At 43.8% G+C, this 16780-nt stretch overlaps 1 protein-coding gene across 3 annotated transcripts in view; it reads left to right on the top strand.

Moving 5' to 3' along the window:
• Nucleotides 1-12728: 12728 nt before the first annotated feature.
• LOC117366770 (sentrin-specific protease 5-like) overlaps nt 12729-16780 on the top strand; it is a 56462-nt gene continuing 52410 nt past the window's right edge. The window contains exon 1 of one of the 3 annotated variants that reach the window (XM_033958606.1): nt 12729-13038. The gene's annotated coding sequence lies outside the window, so the exon portion shown is untranslated. The remainder of the gene's footprint in view (nt 13039-16780) is intronic. The other 2 variants (XM_033958604.1, XM_033958605.1) reach the window with 2 other exon arrangements.

Below are 16780 nucleotides of genomic sequence, written 5' to 3' on the forward strand. Positions count from 1 at the left end.
ATAGAAAAAGAAAGAAATGTTAGCACAGGTGTCCTGTAACTCTCTCTTTCTTAACATTACTCAAAAAGAAAAAAGAAGGCTGCAATTGATACAAAATACTGCCGTGAAATTGATCTACAATGCAAAAAAATATGATCATGTTACCCCCCCCCCTGTTGATTAAATCCCATTGGCTTCCGGTAAGCCATCGTATTACTTTTAAATTACTGCTTTTAGTTTTTGAAGCCTTAAGTTTTAATGAACCACAATTCATCAACAGGTGGCTAATCCCCTATAGCACTCCGCTCGACCTCTTACAATCTTCTCTCCGTTCCCTCTATGAAAGTTATAGGAATCAGACGGCACGATATGTTTTCAGTTATGGCCCCCCCATTCATGGAATCTCAACACCCCCACTCGCACCCTCCGCTCAAAATCGGAAATACGCCTATGCATTCCCCCTGGAAGGTCCCTCCTCTCAGAAACTGCCCGCAAACGATCCTACAGCCACTTCATCCCACATCTCTGGAATAAACTCCCCCCCCCCCCAACTCAGGCAACAGAACTCTTTATTGACATTCCATAAAATGGTAAAGACCCTCCTCTTCAACTAAAGATCTCCCTCAGTCTACACCCCCCCTTAAACCCCACCTCTCTCTTCTCTCCCCTATTTAACTTCTCCTAAATTTCAGTATAATCCTCTCTTAGTCTGTACTCTGAAAAATTGTTTGTACCCTGATAAATACTGCACAATCTTGTATGTCCAAGCATCTAAACCTATTGTACATCTTATTTGCCTAATTACTTCTACTGTGTATGTTTACTTGTAGACCGTTCCGAGCTACTGGGAGAACGGGATATAAATCTAAATAAATAAATAAAATAAAATACATTAGAGAATTAAAAGATTTAACCTTATTTTAAAAAAAACTCTCAAAACATTTCTTTTTAAAGATGCTTATGATTCCTAGTACATTAATTCTTGATTTTTATTTAAGCAGCTAAAATTACCCCCCTTTTTTTGTTCTTTTCTTTTATGTTTTTCCTTCTCTCCTATCCAAACATTGTAACTTTTTCCCCACTTACCCTCACAATTCTTGTAAGTTTTAACCCATAACAAAAATTATTTTATATGTATATATTCTGTATGTTAAGTTTTAACCCATAACAAAGTTATTTTATATGTTAACACCAATATTTTATTTGTATATTTTATTATGTTGCACATCGCCTAGCAATTTAAATAGGCGATTCATTAAGAACAAATAAACTTGAAACTTAAAGCATTTCAGTAGAAGGAGATCTTTATTTTTACAAAGTGAAATACAAAGTAGCAGTCCTTAATACATACAGTACATTGGCACAAGGCACACGGTTACAACAGAACTTGCAAAGTCTTGCTGCAGCCTTCAAAAATCTGTCACAGGGAACCAGGGGCTGTATATCTAGTTATATAACCTAGACAGATGGGTTTTCAGAGACCCCCAGTATCTTAGATGAGCTGAGTAGTCAAAAAGGGGATTATGGGAAGAACTGCAGTGTCCAGGCATTAGCATGCAAATGATACCTAGCATGGAAAATGATCCAAAATCAATAGTGTGTGGGTAGACTTGCTTGCTGATAGATAGGAGTTCAAGGTCGAGGTATTCTGATGAAAAGAGAAAGCAATTATTCATTAATTCTTGATTTATTTAATGAGAAGGTGAATTTGAACAGTAAGTTTAGTATAAGTGTTGTGTTAAAACAAGAAGGACATGGAGGTACTTGAGAGGGTCCAGAGAAGAGCAACTAAGCTAATAAAGGGCATGGAGGACCTCTCATATACTGACAGACTGAAAAAGCTAGGGCTTTTCTCCCTGGAAAAGCGGAGACTTAGAGGAGACATGATAGAAACCTTCAAGATCATGAAGGGCATAAAAAAAATAGACAGGGACAGATTTTTCAAATTAGGGGATCAACAAGTACAAGGGGGCACTCAGAGAAATTGAAAGGGGAGAAGTTTTGAATAAACGCCAGGAAGTTCTTTTTCACACAGAGGGTGGTGGATACATGGAACGCGCTACCAGAGGATGTGATAAACAGGAGCACACTACAGGGGTTCAAAGAAGCTTTGGATAGGTACTTGGAAGACAAAGGGATTGAGGGGTACAGATAAGAGTAGAGGTAGATTATAGGGATGGGATTAGAGGTAAGTTACAAAATTAATCAGGGACCACTGTTCAGGCACTAGGCCTGATGGGCCGCCGCGGGAGCGGACCGCTGAGCAAGATGGACCTCTGGTCTGACTCAGCGGGGGCAACTTCTTATGTTCTTATGACTTTGGTTGTTACAGCAGAAAAGACCCTGAAGGATTCCAGCAGAAGCCGCAATAGAGCTTTGAAATAGTTGGACGAGATATTGGAAAGGCATTCGCGATGTTCAAAAGAGAATTGTGATTACTTTACAGCTATAAGTCTATAAAGGAGCTGATGTAACAAATTTCTGCGTTAAAACTGCATTGAAATTCAGTTCCCTGTTTGGCACGCGTGCGGTACATTAATGGCATGCAAGATGAAACTGGTAGACACGAATTGCTCGTTCATGCTTTCCCCCCCCCCCAAAATACAAGGACTACGAAGACACATAATGGAGTTGCTAAGTAGTACTTTTTAGAACAAATCAGAGAAAATATTTCTTCACTCAATGTGAAGGAGTTAGTTTATTTATTTGGAACTGCCAGGCTCACCTGGCACAGTTTTAAACCTGATTCCTAATCCATCATATTCTCTGGTTGCACTTGTAATTACTACTATTTATTGTTCCTATAGTACTACCAGACGCATGCAATGCTGTACATTAAACTCGCAAAAGAGACAGTCCCTTCTCGAGAGAGGGTGTCAGGTCAAAAGCGCGCCGGGACAAAGGCGCACCCAGACAATTGAGCGCAGCGCGCACCGCCACGCCGCTCTAAATGACTGTTTTTAGCACTCCGACGGGGGTATGGGGAAACCCCCCCCCCACTTTACTTAATAGACATCGCACCGCGTTGTGGGGCGGTGTGGGGGGTTGTAACCCCCCACATTTTACTGAAAACTTCACTTTTTCCCTGTTTTTAGGGAAAAAGTTCAGTTTACAGTAAAATGTGGAGGGTTACAAGGGCCACTGTTCCCTCTAAGCTGAGCAGGAGTCCTCCACCCACAGTCTCACCAATAGAGGGTGCTGTTTTACTGTCACATTTTTCAATTGTGAGGGACATGCAAGTTCTGCAGGACTCCAGGGAACATAACCTGTCCTTAGCGACTGAAAATATTCCACCCCCTAGTGGTAGCAATGCAGCTGGAGGACACCTGCTCAGCTTAACACCCCCCAAACCCCCCATAACGCCGGCACGATGTCTATTAAGTAAACCGGGGGGATTCCCCAACAAAAACCCCCGTCGGAGCCCCTAAAAACTGTAATTTAGAGCGGCGTGGCGGCGCACGCTGTGCTCAATTGTCGGCGCGCGCTTTTGTCTTTCGCGCCATTGTCTATGAACCTCGAGAGAGCTTACAGTCTAATTAAGACAAAAAAGGTGAATCTGGTAGGGAATTGCAAGAGATAGGACAGGGGACTAAAGAGGGAATGACAAACAGATATGGGTGCTTTACAAGTTGGTTAGTTTAGGACTTAAATGCAGATTCAAAGTAGTACTTTTTAGAACAAATCAGAGAAAATATTTCTTCACTCAGTGTGTAATGGAATTCATTCAAGTTTTATTAAAATTTGATAAAATTGCTCATCTAGACTTCTAAGCGAATTATCAGGGATTGAAAACCAAAAATACAGCACAGATAAAACTAAAACTAGGATACTTTGACTAGCGGGAAATGTAAGGTTAAAGGGCATGAAATACAATCGTAAAAAAAAAAAAAAGAAGAATATTTAACCCTTTCAGGACCAAGGGACATATTTGTCCCATAACTTTAAAATCCTATCAATTTTGATTGGGATAGTCTACAGTTCTAAATTTGATATGTACAGATTCCATATGATACTGCCTTTATGTAAACAAACTGGTTCCGACATTCATTCATTAGCGTCGTTGCTAGATTGACGAGAAGATTCACTTGCCACACTGTCCATAAGCCAGAAGTGTGATTTTTTTAAATAAAAATAATGATATTTCACAAAAAAAATCAATTTTTTGGCATCTGCAAGTCCTTTTTACCATAAAAATGTCGTCAAAACCACAAAAATTGGCCTACGATCCTTATGGTCCTGAAAGGGTTAAGGGAAGGACAAAAAGGGCCGGGAATCAACCTGTTTCCTTGCTAGTTAATAAACAGAGTCAGGAAATGAAGGACGTCATAATGTGAATGGTTCTTTAAACAAATGGCTTTTAAGTAAACCCTTAAAACGATCAATTTTTTTTTTTTCAGTTCTCAGATTGGGGGGAAGACAATTCCAATATTGCGCTGCAACAACAGAAAAAATGTCCTGGTGTTTGGTACTAATTATTCTTAATGAAGGTGTGGTTAGTAATCCAAGATCAGATGATCTAAGGGCTCCTTTTACTAAGGTGCGCCAACACGTGGAATAGCGTGTGATACATTGCCGTGCACACTAGACACTAACGCCAGCATTGAGCTGGCGTTAGTAGCGCACGGTAATATCCTGCGTGCGCTAAAAACGCTAGCCCACCTTAGTAAAAGGAGCCCTAAGGGTCTGGGATGTTTGGTACACTGATGAAATCGCGTCAGACACTGGCGCGCCGACATCTGCGCACAGGACCAATGCGTGCTGCCAGTTCCACCGCTTTCACGTCTTAGCGGTACCATTCTGAGGGGGATGAACCCCCCCCCAGTACACTGAAAACTTCCATTCTCCCGACGTTCAGGAGTTTTTGGTGTAGTAGGGGGTTCCCCCCCCTGTGGGAGTGCGAGCAGTTCTAAGTGTAATGGAGGGGTTCCCACACACACACACCCTCAGAACACTAATGGTAAGGCGTGAAAGCAGTGGAACCAGTGGCACGCATTGGTCCTGCGCACAGACGTCGGATTGTCAGTGCACCAAATGGGATTGTCAGCGCGACAAATGTCTGATGCGATTTTGACGTGCCACCGGGATGGTTCATAAGGAATGAGAAGTATATCAATGAATTGGGAGGCCTTTGTTGTTAATGTTTTAAATGTTAGTAGTAAAAATTGATAATAAATCCTATATTTCATTGCCAGAGAATGTGGTAAAAGCAGTTAGCTTAGCAGAGTTTTAAGAAGTTTGGACAAGCTCCTACAAGAAATGTTCATAAACCATTATTAACGTGGACTTGGGAAAATCCACTGTTTACTGCTGGGATATGCAGCCTAAAATCCATTATACATTTTGGCAGGGTTACCAAACCCAGACATGTCCTCTTTTTAGAGGACTATCTGGGTATCCGGAAGGGTTTTTGAAATTGTGGAGTCTGTCCAGATTTGGCAGGGCCGGCTTACAAAGAATCCAGTGGCTCTCTCCCTCTTACCTCCTCAGTGCTGCAATTCTATTTTCTTCGGACTGCCGGCAGCTCAGCGACATGAGCCTGCTGCCATCAGCCTGCCCCAGAAGCCACCTCTCTGCAGCAACTTCCTGTTCCTGCTAGGATTGCCATATGGTTCCAGGAAAGGGAGAATGAATTGAAACATCTGGGTTTTACTTCCATTGATTTCTGAAGGGAGGACTTGTGTTTCTTGGCTTCCAGGAGCTATTTTAAAGAAAGCATAAGCACTTTATAACGCTGCGCTGCCTGCCATGTGACCATCTTCTGTGACATTACCACCAGAAAAGATAAGTTCTTAAAGATATTAGTCACAAGATTGTTTTATTATAACATATGGTGGTATAAGACATAAATGGTCTGATGGCAGCCTGTGTTTCGTTTTATACACTCAAACACTGAAGGTTGTGGGTCTGAGCACTATTTAAAAGAATATTTTAATAAACATTATAAAATTCACAACATTGTGACATATATGTAGTTATTTAGTATATTATACAATTTTAGAATATTTTTGTTCCCTAGTAGTAGAAAAATATAGAGGCCTCCTCCCGGCAGCCGCCGCTCCGCACTGCCTTTGCACCGCCTTTCGCCTCAAGCCGCCGCGGCAGTGTCTAAAGAAACTTCGGCCGGTAGGGCCGTATTGTGAGGTGGAGAGCAGGGAGGCTTGTCTGGCGCGCATGTGCACTCGTGCCGCCACAACCCGACAGATCAGGGATCAGGGAACACGCGGCGTGAGTGCGCATGCGCGCTTAGCGTTTTATTATTATAGATTGTAACATGATGGCAGATAAAGGCCAAATGGCCCATCCAGTCTGCCGATCTGCAGTAACCATTATCTCTTCCACTCTCTAAGAGATCCCATGTGACTATCCCAGGCTCTCTTGAAATCAGACTCCAAAGTGTTATTTTATTGTCACAGTCCATGAAGGGGGGGGGGGGAACTGTGCAGCTTTAGAGGGAGGGGAAGGCATTTATTTCGTTTTCTACACTGTTCTCCCAAGGGATCTCAGAGCAGTTTACATTTAATTTATTCAGATTCTCGAGCATTTTTCCCTGTCTGTCCTGGTGGGCTCACAATCTATCTGATGTACCTGACGCAGTGGAGGGATTGGGTGATTTGCCCAGGGTCACAGTGGGCAGTGTGGGTTTGAACCCACAACCTCAGAGTATTGAAGCTGTAACTTTAACCCTTTCAGGACCATAAGGATCGTAGGCCAATTTTTGTGGTTTTGACGACATTTTTATGGTAAAAAGGGCTTGCAGATGCCAAAAAATTGATTTTTTTTGTGAAATATCATTATTTTTTTAAAAAAAAAAATCAAACTTCTGGCTTATGGACAGTGTGGCAAGTGAATCTTCTCGTCAATCTGGCAACGACGCTAATGAATGAATGTCGGAACCAGTTTGTTTACATAAAGGCAGTATCATATGGAATCCGTACATATCAAATTTAGAACTGTAGACTATCCCAATCAAAATTTATAGGATTTTAAAGTTATGGGACAAATATGTCCCTTGGTCCTGAAAGGGTTAACCTACTGCACCACCCCCCACCCCCCTTGACTGGAAAGTTGAATACTGTCAGCAATATACCACATATCATCCCCATCATGGTTGGCATGGTGATGACTTCACAACCAGCATTTAAATATGGGTAACCTGGCCCTACATAGAGTGGTAGGTGAGGCTCTGGTCATCTTGGTGGGCAGATTGGATGGACTGTAAGGATCCTTTTCTTCCACCATTTACTATGTTATTGTGTTGGGAAAAGTCAACTTCCTGTTCATCTACCTGACCTGTGAGGAGGAAGATCTGCAAGTGAATCAGGCAGGTACAGCAAATTAGGAGGAACTCCCTAACTGCTGTGTTTCACTGTATCAGAGTTCTATTTTGAAGAACCTGGAATGGCTTCTCCCATAGAAATGCCTTGGGTTGGGATATTTTTTTTTTTTTTTTTTGGAGGGTGGAGTTAGTTTATTTATTTGGAACTCCCAGACTCTTCTGGCACGGTTTTAAACCTGAGGTGTCTTTTCTCTGATTTTTCCTCCATGTCACAATCGATCCTGTTAAATATCTGGAGTTTTACCCCCCAGACAGACAGACATTCTCAACACCCCCTGGAGTGGAGGAGTAATGTAAACTGGACTGAGAACCATAAAATAGAGAATGACACGGGGACAGATTTTTCTCCATCCCCACAGGAACTCAGTTCCCCCCGTCCTCTCCCATGAGTTTTGTCGCTGTCCCTGCCCCCATTCCCGTAAGCTCTGCCTTAACCACACAAGCCTCGGACACTTATGATTTTAAAGTGTTTGAGGCTTGCGCAGATGAAGAGAGAGCTTGCAGGAACGGGGCTGGGACAGGGAAAGAACTTGCTGGGATGGGAAAATGAGTTCCCGCGGGGACGGGGGAAGATTTTTCCCCGTGTCATTCTCTACCATAAAAGCCCAGTTCAGATTCTGCTGTTGCATGCTTTGATCTTGTGCAACTCATGTAATCCTCCATTACATAAGGTACAAACTTAGGATCCCTTTTACTAAAGGGTGTTAAGCCCTAACACACACGCATGAAAAACAGGCTACCGCAAAACACGTTAAAGCATTTTTGTGATATTTTGCCTGTTCGCACATGCTAAGTTGCATATTAGCTGTTTTCTACACATATTTTTGGATAGGGTGTGGAATGGGCATGGAAGCATTAAACACCTAGCATGTCCATATTACTACTTGTAACTGGCTAATGCTAAGTTAACACGGGAGCACTTAGCACCTCCTATATAGGAGGCCGCGAGCGTCTCTGCGATTGCATTAGTGTGTGTTACCTGTAGAAAGCTAACATTGGTGCTCAGCCTGAAAAAAAATAATTCATAAATGCCACTGAATCAGGGCTTAGTGCATGCGAAAGTCCTGTATTAAGATGTGCGAAGCCCAGATTCTAAACCCCTTTAATAAAGGGCCCCTTAGATTATAAACCCTCCAGGAACAAGGAAATACCTACTGTATCTGAATGTAATTGAGACACAACTGGAAAAGGTGTGAGCTCAATCCCAAATCCCTTTCCCTTATGTATAATTTCTTTCCAACATCTGTTGAGTTGGAACGAATATAAACGCCAAAATCATTCATTTTTCATCCTGCCTGCAATACTGAATGTTTAACAGCAGAGGGCACTAAGGCAATACTTCATTTTTACAGAAGTTCTACTGTCAAAAGCATACAAACATATCATTACTTTTAGTTACTGAGACCTAGTAGTAGTCCCCTAGGTATATGAAAGCCCTGGCCTCCAGGGCTGAGCAGCTGTATTGCCAAGAGAAAGTTTTCATAAACACAGAGCACAAGAAATACTTTTCAGTCGATTCCTAACCTATCATATTCTCTGGTTGCACTTGTAATTACTACTACTACCGTACTATTTATTATTTCTATAGTACTACCAGACGCATGCAATGCTAACATTAAACTCACAAAAGAGACAGTCCTGCTCGAGGACAGCTTACAGTCTAATTAAGGCAAAAAGGGTGAATCTATACACGCTGCTCTGGTAGGGAATTGCAAAAGCTAGGACAGGGGACTAACGAGGGAATGACAAAACAGATATGGGTGCTTTACAAGTTGGTTGGTCTAGGACTTAAATGCAGATTCAAAAAAGTGGCAGACTGCCAAAATGTACTTTTCTTTGCAGCTGCTCCAGGAAAGCTACCATTTCAAATCTAAATAGGATATATATTCTACAAAATGGCCCAATAGCATTGAAGCTTTAGCTTTTTGGACGGAAGTATAACACTCTAAGGTAGTGTTTATCAATGCAAGGCCTATGAGCCAATGGCGGCCCTCAGAGACAGTATTTTTTTGCCATCAAATGTTGAGCACCTCTCTGTCCTCCCATGGCCCCAACATTGCTCATTCTAGCCTTCCCTCCCTGACTCTGCCATTTCTCCCCCTCCCCCATCCAACCTACCTACCTATCTCCCACCCATCCAATGGCTTTGCTCCCAACAGCGTTGCCTTCAGTGGCCCCCAGAAGCTTTCCCTCTGCTGCAGTGTCCTGCCTAGGCAGGGAAAGGAAGCTGTAATAAAGGGAAAGCTTCTGGGGACTTTGAAAGCAGCATGTTTACTTCATTCATCCTGCCCACAGCCTGAACATTGAAAGAATGCAGCGCTGCTGGGAGCAAGAAGTGTAAGAAAAGTACTGTATCTTACTGAGGGAGACGTGGGGGGGGGGGGAAAGAGAGATGCAGCATCTGCAAATGGGGAGGGAATCACAAGGGGATGGTATTCAAAAGATGCTGTAAAACAGGGATGAGAAGGAAAGGGAAATAAAAAGATGCCAGACCTCTGGGGGAAGAAAGGGAAGACAAAGATGTCAGACTAGGGGGGAAAGGAAGGAGAGTGAGATGCCAGACTAGGGAATTGAAAGGAGGGCTTCTGAGCATGCGTGGATGACATCACACACATCTGCATGTGCTCCAGGCCATCCAGACAAGGCTGGAGCTCATCTGGAAGAAGAGAGGCGGCTTTGTGGGGGCGGGGCAGGGCTGTAGGCAGAACCGAGCAAGTCTGGGGCAGAACAGGGTGAGGCCTGGAAGCAGAACGAGGCAGGGTCATGTGTTTCAGTGTTTCCCGGAGAAAAATATGATAACCCTAGACATGCATAACATTTTTTTAAATGCCCCTGACTGGGGTTACCATATGGCGCCAGAAAAAGGACAGATTAAGACATCCAGGTTTTACTTCCATTGAAATCAATGAAAGTAAAACCTGGATGTCTCAATCCATCCTCCTTTTTCTGGAGCCATATGGTAACTCTACCCCTGACACACCCATGCTTCTCCAATGGCCACATCCCCTTTCAAGGTACATGCTCCCTTCTAGACTTTAATCTATGATTCTGCTGTGAAAATCTAAACAGTTGGCAATCCTAACCTTCTAAGGCCTGAGGACATCTCACAGGGTCCTCCTAAATATACAGACACAAAGTATGTGACAAATTCACCAATGGTATAATCTGGCCCTGCCCACAGGATGTCGGGGAAGTTGTGGGGGACTAGTTTTCAGGGTGGATCATTGTGAGGGCTAGTTGGGTAGTTGCAGAGAGAGCTAGTTTTTTGCAGTTATGGCAATCTATAGGGTGTTGTGACAGAAACAGGTGCCAGCTTTGTGGGTGCTGTGGGTGCTTGAGACCCCCCCCCAAATTGGGCACATTCCTTGACTGTGTGCTGAAAGGTGTAATTTCCATTTGGTTTAGTATCTCCTGTTATTTTGAAAAGTTGGCTCAGAAGTCAGTTGTAGGGGTAGCTTTTCGAACTCGGACAGTTTGTAGGATGTTGTGTAAGTTGCAGATAGGATAGTTTTGGGGAGGACGCGTTTGTGGGATGACAGCAGTTTTAGGTAGGGTTACCAGATTTTCCTTTGATCCAGACCCTTAGCCACGCCCCCCAGGACTGCCCAGTTCTGCCTGTCACGCCCTGTTCCAACACCACCTCCCGACAGCATCCGCACATGAGTGGACATGATGCAACGATGTCACACACATGTGACATCACCGCATTGCATCCAAGAATGCATGAATGCCCCTTCCCGACGCGATTTTGTTGGGTAGCTTTTCAAATCTCGGACAAAGTACTGGGTTTTGAAAAGCCCTCTGGACCCCTGGACATGTCCGGGGAAATCTGGGCATCAGTTAACCCTAGTTGTAGGGGGCTTAGTTTTTAGGGGTGGGGCAGTTTGCAGCATAGTGAGGTACAATAGTTCTAGAAGTGGTTTTAGGGTTGGGGCAATTTACAGGGTAATGAGTCAGTTGGGATTGTATTTTTTTGGGATTAGGGCAATTTGGATCAATGATGGCAATTACAGGGCTAGTGTTTCAGAACAGAGTAGTTTGTGGGGTGGGATTGTAGTTCGGAGGAGGGGGGGCTATTTTTGAGATAGAGTTATTCATAGGGTTACCAAATTTTACAATTGTAAAATCCAGACCAATGGTCCCACCCCAGTTCCACACAGTCCCACCTCCCTCCTCTTCTCATGCTCGGAGCCGCGTCAGGAGGGCACTGGCACATGCACAGGTGTGACACGCGAGGTGTCACTGCATGTGCAGATGTGTTCCCAACGCGGACCTAAGCTGGAAGCTTTGCAAAACCCTCATTCTAGGAAGAGTTTCAGCCTCTGGTAACGAAAGCTGAGACTGTGATGTCATAATGCTTGGTTCCGCCAATAAGGGCCAATCACATCAGTGATGTCACAATGGCTTGATTGTCCCATACTCTGCTCACTTTTATTTTGTAGCTGAAAAGAGTGTTCTCTTATTTCCTTAAGTGCCAATTTGCAGAAACGAAATTCTGTTTTGACCACATATCCACATCATTCTCTTCGTTGTTGGGCTGAGAACTTTTCAGCCCCCTTCCCCGCCGCCTCCTCTTGTAAGTTTCATGGATAAATCTCTTCATAAAGTTGTGTAGTACATTTTTCCAATTTCTTTTGGGTGGAAAGCAAGCAAAAACAGATTTTTAAAAAGAAAATTACGTATTCGTCTTTTAACTCTCAAATTCACCTTAACATAGCCTTCTCCGTGTCGTTGGACTTGTTTTTTTTTTGAAATTTAATTTATAACATTTACTGAAGGAATCAAATAAATATACAATAATAAGATACAAAGAGATATTCATTACAATTAAATTCAGAATAATAATATCTCCATACATATTTTATCATACCTCCAAAATATATTTCTATATACCTAATCCATTCTTTTCTATATCCCCCCTTGATCCCTTCTCTTCCCCCTTCATTATTTTTATTTCATTTATAACATTTTTAAAGAATTACCTTAGATTGTTTTTTTATATTATTATAACATTATAATAAATGAATTAAACAGAAATACAGTTCAAGTAATTTAACATATATTAAAATCTTTCCTATTTCCCCCCTACCCTAGAATGAAAGGTGACATGAAATACCAAATGTATAAAAATGCAAAGAACATTTACATAGCTTCAATATAAAGTATTAAGAATCATACTTCTTGCTTTCGAGGATAATTTTTGTATATAAGAGTCCCAAATTTTTTTTAATTTTGTTGGACTTGTTTTAATTACACGGAGACACCAAACGAGAGACTTCGCCCCGAGCCCCGCCTCCTCGCTTGGAAATCCCGGCACGCGCCCAGCCGACTCCGCCCTACGCAGCGTCCCGCCGCGCGCTCGTAGAGCCACGTGGCCGACTCCAGCCAATCCCAAACCCCCTTACCCCCCCCCTAGCTTCGACTCCGGGCTAGTTTTGGACCACGAGGGGCATCGTAGTGCGTGCGTGTGTGGGACGCTGGAGAAGCAGCGGAGCCGGTGCGCTGGGAGGGTCGTTACCTCCCCCCCCCCCCTCAACCTTTTCCGGGAGAGGGAAAGCTATTAATACCATGCCGGTGGGGCCAGAGGCGGCCGCGGAGGAGCAAGCAGCAGCAGGAGGAGGAGGGGAAGCCGCGTCCCGGCTTTGAATGGTACGTGCCGGGCCGGCTCGGTCCCACTTCCGCGCGGCCTGCGGCCTCCCCCGACCTCGCGCTCCTGTTTGAAGGTAAAAGCGGCGGGAGTTGAAAGGGGTTACGTTTTGAATCGCGGGCAGCGCGCGCGCGCGCGCAGTCACCGTTCCCGTCGACCCCTCCCCCTCAAGAGGCAGCAAAATACAGGGAGGGATGTGTCTAAACCCCCCCCCCAAGACAACCGTTATCTCCCCGCCCCCCCCCATCGCCTTCAAACACCGGCGTCTCTCTTACGCGTTTACTTCGTTACTCGATACGCCGCAAATGTCAACAAAAGGAAACGCGTGAAGTGCCCGGACGCACGAAAGAAATCGCACGAGCGGAAAAGAGAAGAAGCGCAAATTGTAGAGGGTTGTGGACGTAAAAAGAAACGGGGGTGGGGGCGGGGAGAACCTGACTTGGGGGCGGGGGGGGCGCTCAGGTGTTGGGAAGTGAAATAGTAAATATAGGATGGGACATCTGAACACCAAAAGCAAGGGATCGGTAGCTATCTCCCTCCTATCCACTCCCCCCCCCAAAAAAAAAAAAAATAAATAAATAAATTATTCAATGAAGTATCTTTTCCCACTAGCATACAAAAATATTACACCCCCCCCCCCGTCTCCCATGGTGACTGGGATACAACCCCTTACATCAGGGGTGCCCACACTTTTTTGACTCGCGAGCTACTTTTAAAATGACCAAGTCAAATGATCTACCAACAATAAATTTAAAAAAAAAACGCAACGCACACTGTTACGCATAGAAAATGTTCATTATCATTCCTATTCCGGGGTTTTTTTCAAAGAGGTCAAAGCAGATGACTCTATGCACTGTCACCTCAGTAACAACCATACAAAAATAGACAAATACCCACCCCCCCCCTCCCTTTTTTACTAAACCACAATAGCAGTTTTTTAGCACAGGGAGCTGCGCTGAATGCCCAGCGCTGCTCTGGACGCTCATAGGCTCCCTGCGCTAAAAACCACTATTGTGGTTTTAGTAAAAGGGGGACCATATTGTAAAATATAGACAGCAGATATAAATTCAGACACATTTTTGATCACTAAATTTAAAATAAAATCATTTTTTCCTACCTTGTCTGGTGATTCTCATGAGTCTCTGGTTGCACTTTCTTCTTCTGACTGTGCATCCAATCTTTCTTTCAGCCTGTATAGCTTCCTCTCCTCCAAACCTCATTCCCTCCCCCAACTTTTTCTTCCTCTCTCCCTGCCCTTTCTTTCTTTCTCTCTCTTCATGCCCCCTTTCTTTTTTTCTATTTCCTCTTCTTTCCTTCTATCTCCTGCCTGCTCCCTTTCTTTCTTCTCCCTGCCCTTCCCCAAGCCACTGCCGCTGCCATCGGGGAACAGGACCCAAACGCCGCCAACAGATAACAGGCCCCGACGCCGCCCCATGCTCTCTCTGCTTCGGGCCGATCAATCTTCCTCTCCCCGACGTCAATTCTGCCGTCGGAGAAGAAGTTCCGCCCAGCCAGGCAGCGATTGGCTGCCCTGAACTTCCTCTCCGACGGCAGAATTGACGTCGGGGAGAGGAAGATTGATCGGCCCGATAGATCGCCAAGGCAAAGGGAGTCCTGGATGATCGACTCACTTTGCCTTGGCGAGCTACTGGTCGATCGCGATCGACCTGTTGGGCACCCCTGCCCTACATTATAGAGAAAGCATAACTTTTCCCTACAAAATCAGGGGAAAAGTTAAGTTTACTCTATAATGGAGGGTTCCAAACCCCCCCCAACGGCAGCGCAAAGAGTATGAAGTAAACTGGGGGGGGTTCCCCACTCACACCCCGCGTCGGAGCTCTTTAAAAGTAACTTTTTAGGCGGCACGCTGGGGTCTTGCACGATTTCTCACCTCAAAACACTAACTGGGTAGGTATCTAATTACCCATGGCTCCTACTTCATAGACTTTTCTAAAACTAAACCTTAGGCTTATATACCGCATCTTCTCTATAACAGTGGAGCTCGGCACGGTTTACAAGTTAGAAAGAGAACAAATACAATGTGGATTTGGAATAGTATGGACAGAAGTGGAATTTACAACTTTGAAATAGCCAAGTTTTTAGATGCCACTCAAGTTTATAGAGTTGGGGTTTTGTTTTTTTTAAAGCAATTTAAATCATAGAAACATGATGGCAGATAAAGTTCAAATGGCCCATCTAATCGGCCCATCCGCAGTAACCATTAACTCTTTCTCTGAGAGATCCCACATGCCTATCCCAGGCCCTTTAAATTCAGACACAGTCTCTGTCTCCACCATCTCTTCTGGGAGACTTTACATGCATCTACCACCCTTTCTGTAAAAAAAGTTTTTCTTTAGATTACTTCGGAGCCTATCGCCTATTTTGGTAGTAGTTTATTCAAAAATTTGATATACCACTTGGGAGAGAATCTGTCAAAACAGGTTTCAATAACCAACAATATTCCTATGTTCCTGGAGGGCTTACAATCTAAATTTTTATTTTAGATAGTGAAGGAGGAGCAAAGAGCAGCAGTGATGTTTGGCATGGGATTCCTGGTTGTCGGCTTTGTGTGCTGACTACTAGGCTGCTACTCATATGTTTTGCATTTTGTTTTTTTCATTTCTCTCTTTACTAGGTGTTCATGAATTTCTTCTGAGATTATAGATATTATTTCTGCAGTCTTAGAAGAGATATATAAGTATCCACTGAGACATTCCAGTATAAATGCCTTATTTCAGCAAAGGGCTTTATTCTATTTAGTCTTAATTTAAGGCCCCTTTTATCAAGCTATGCTAAAGGCTATTAGCACAAGCTGGCACGGTAAATGCTCCAACATTCATAGAATTCCTATGAAGGTCGGAGCATTTACTGCGCCAGCCTGCACTAAAAACCTCTAGTGCAGATTGGATATTTATTTTTAAGTTAGTTGCTTACATGCATGTAAATGTTTAGAATGCTAGCATTTATGTGCATAGATTCACACTCAATGTATGTAATTGCTAGTATAATGCCTAAGAGCTATTCTGTAAATATCTGCTTAACATACATACTGCAGTACAGATTTGCAGGGGCTTATATAGGAGTGGATGGATGGGTGGGGCAGAAGCAGGGATACTGCTTACAGAATATGATATATGCATTCCTGCCACACTTAAGCGCACACACTGCTTTATGACTGGTATAAAATGTGAGCTTCTAAATTTTAGGTGTTGATACCCAGTTATGCTTTTTTTCTATAATGGAACTTGTCCTAGACTCCTAGATTCTTTTGTAGAATAAGCTCCTACTAGTGTGTGATCTCCAGGTGTCTAATCAGAGGTGCTTAGTTATAGAATTGCCATCTCTTGACTTTATAGGTACACTTCTCCTTCCATATTCGCGCGGGTTAGAAGCAGTGCCGGCCTTCGAATATGGAAAATTTGCAGATAACTTTTAGGGCCGACTGACCCACCCCCACCTCCCTCCTGCTTCCCAGACCTCCCCCAGACCTTACCTGGTGGTCTAGCAGTGATGCTGGGCAGGAGCGATCTTCCTACACTCCTGCCCCATGCAGAGCTGTTATAAAAAATGGCTGACCTGGGTTCCCATGATCTCAAGAGACTACAACGGGAACTTAGGCAGCCATTTTTGATGACTTCTCTGCACGGGGCAGGAGTGTAGGAAGATCACTCCTGCCCCGTGTCATCGCTAGACCACCAGGTAAGGAAGGACTGGGGAGATCTGGGATGCAGCGTTTCTGCCTTAAAAAACAAGGCAGAGGTCCTGGGCAAAAAATCGCGAATAACCAAATTCCGGATTCGGAGGGAGAAGTGCATTTG

The sequence above is a fragment of the Geotrypetes seraphini genome, chromosome 9 (assembly GCF_902459505.1).
Source record: "Geotrypetes seraphini chromosome 9, aGeoSer1.1, whole genome shotgun sequence".
NCBI lineage: Eukaryota > Metazoa > Chordata > Amphibia > Gymnophiona > Dermophiidae > Geotrypetes > Geotrypetes seraphini.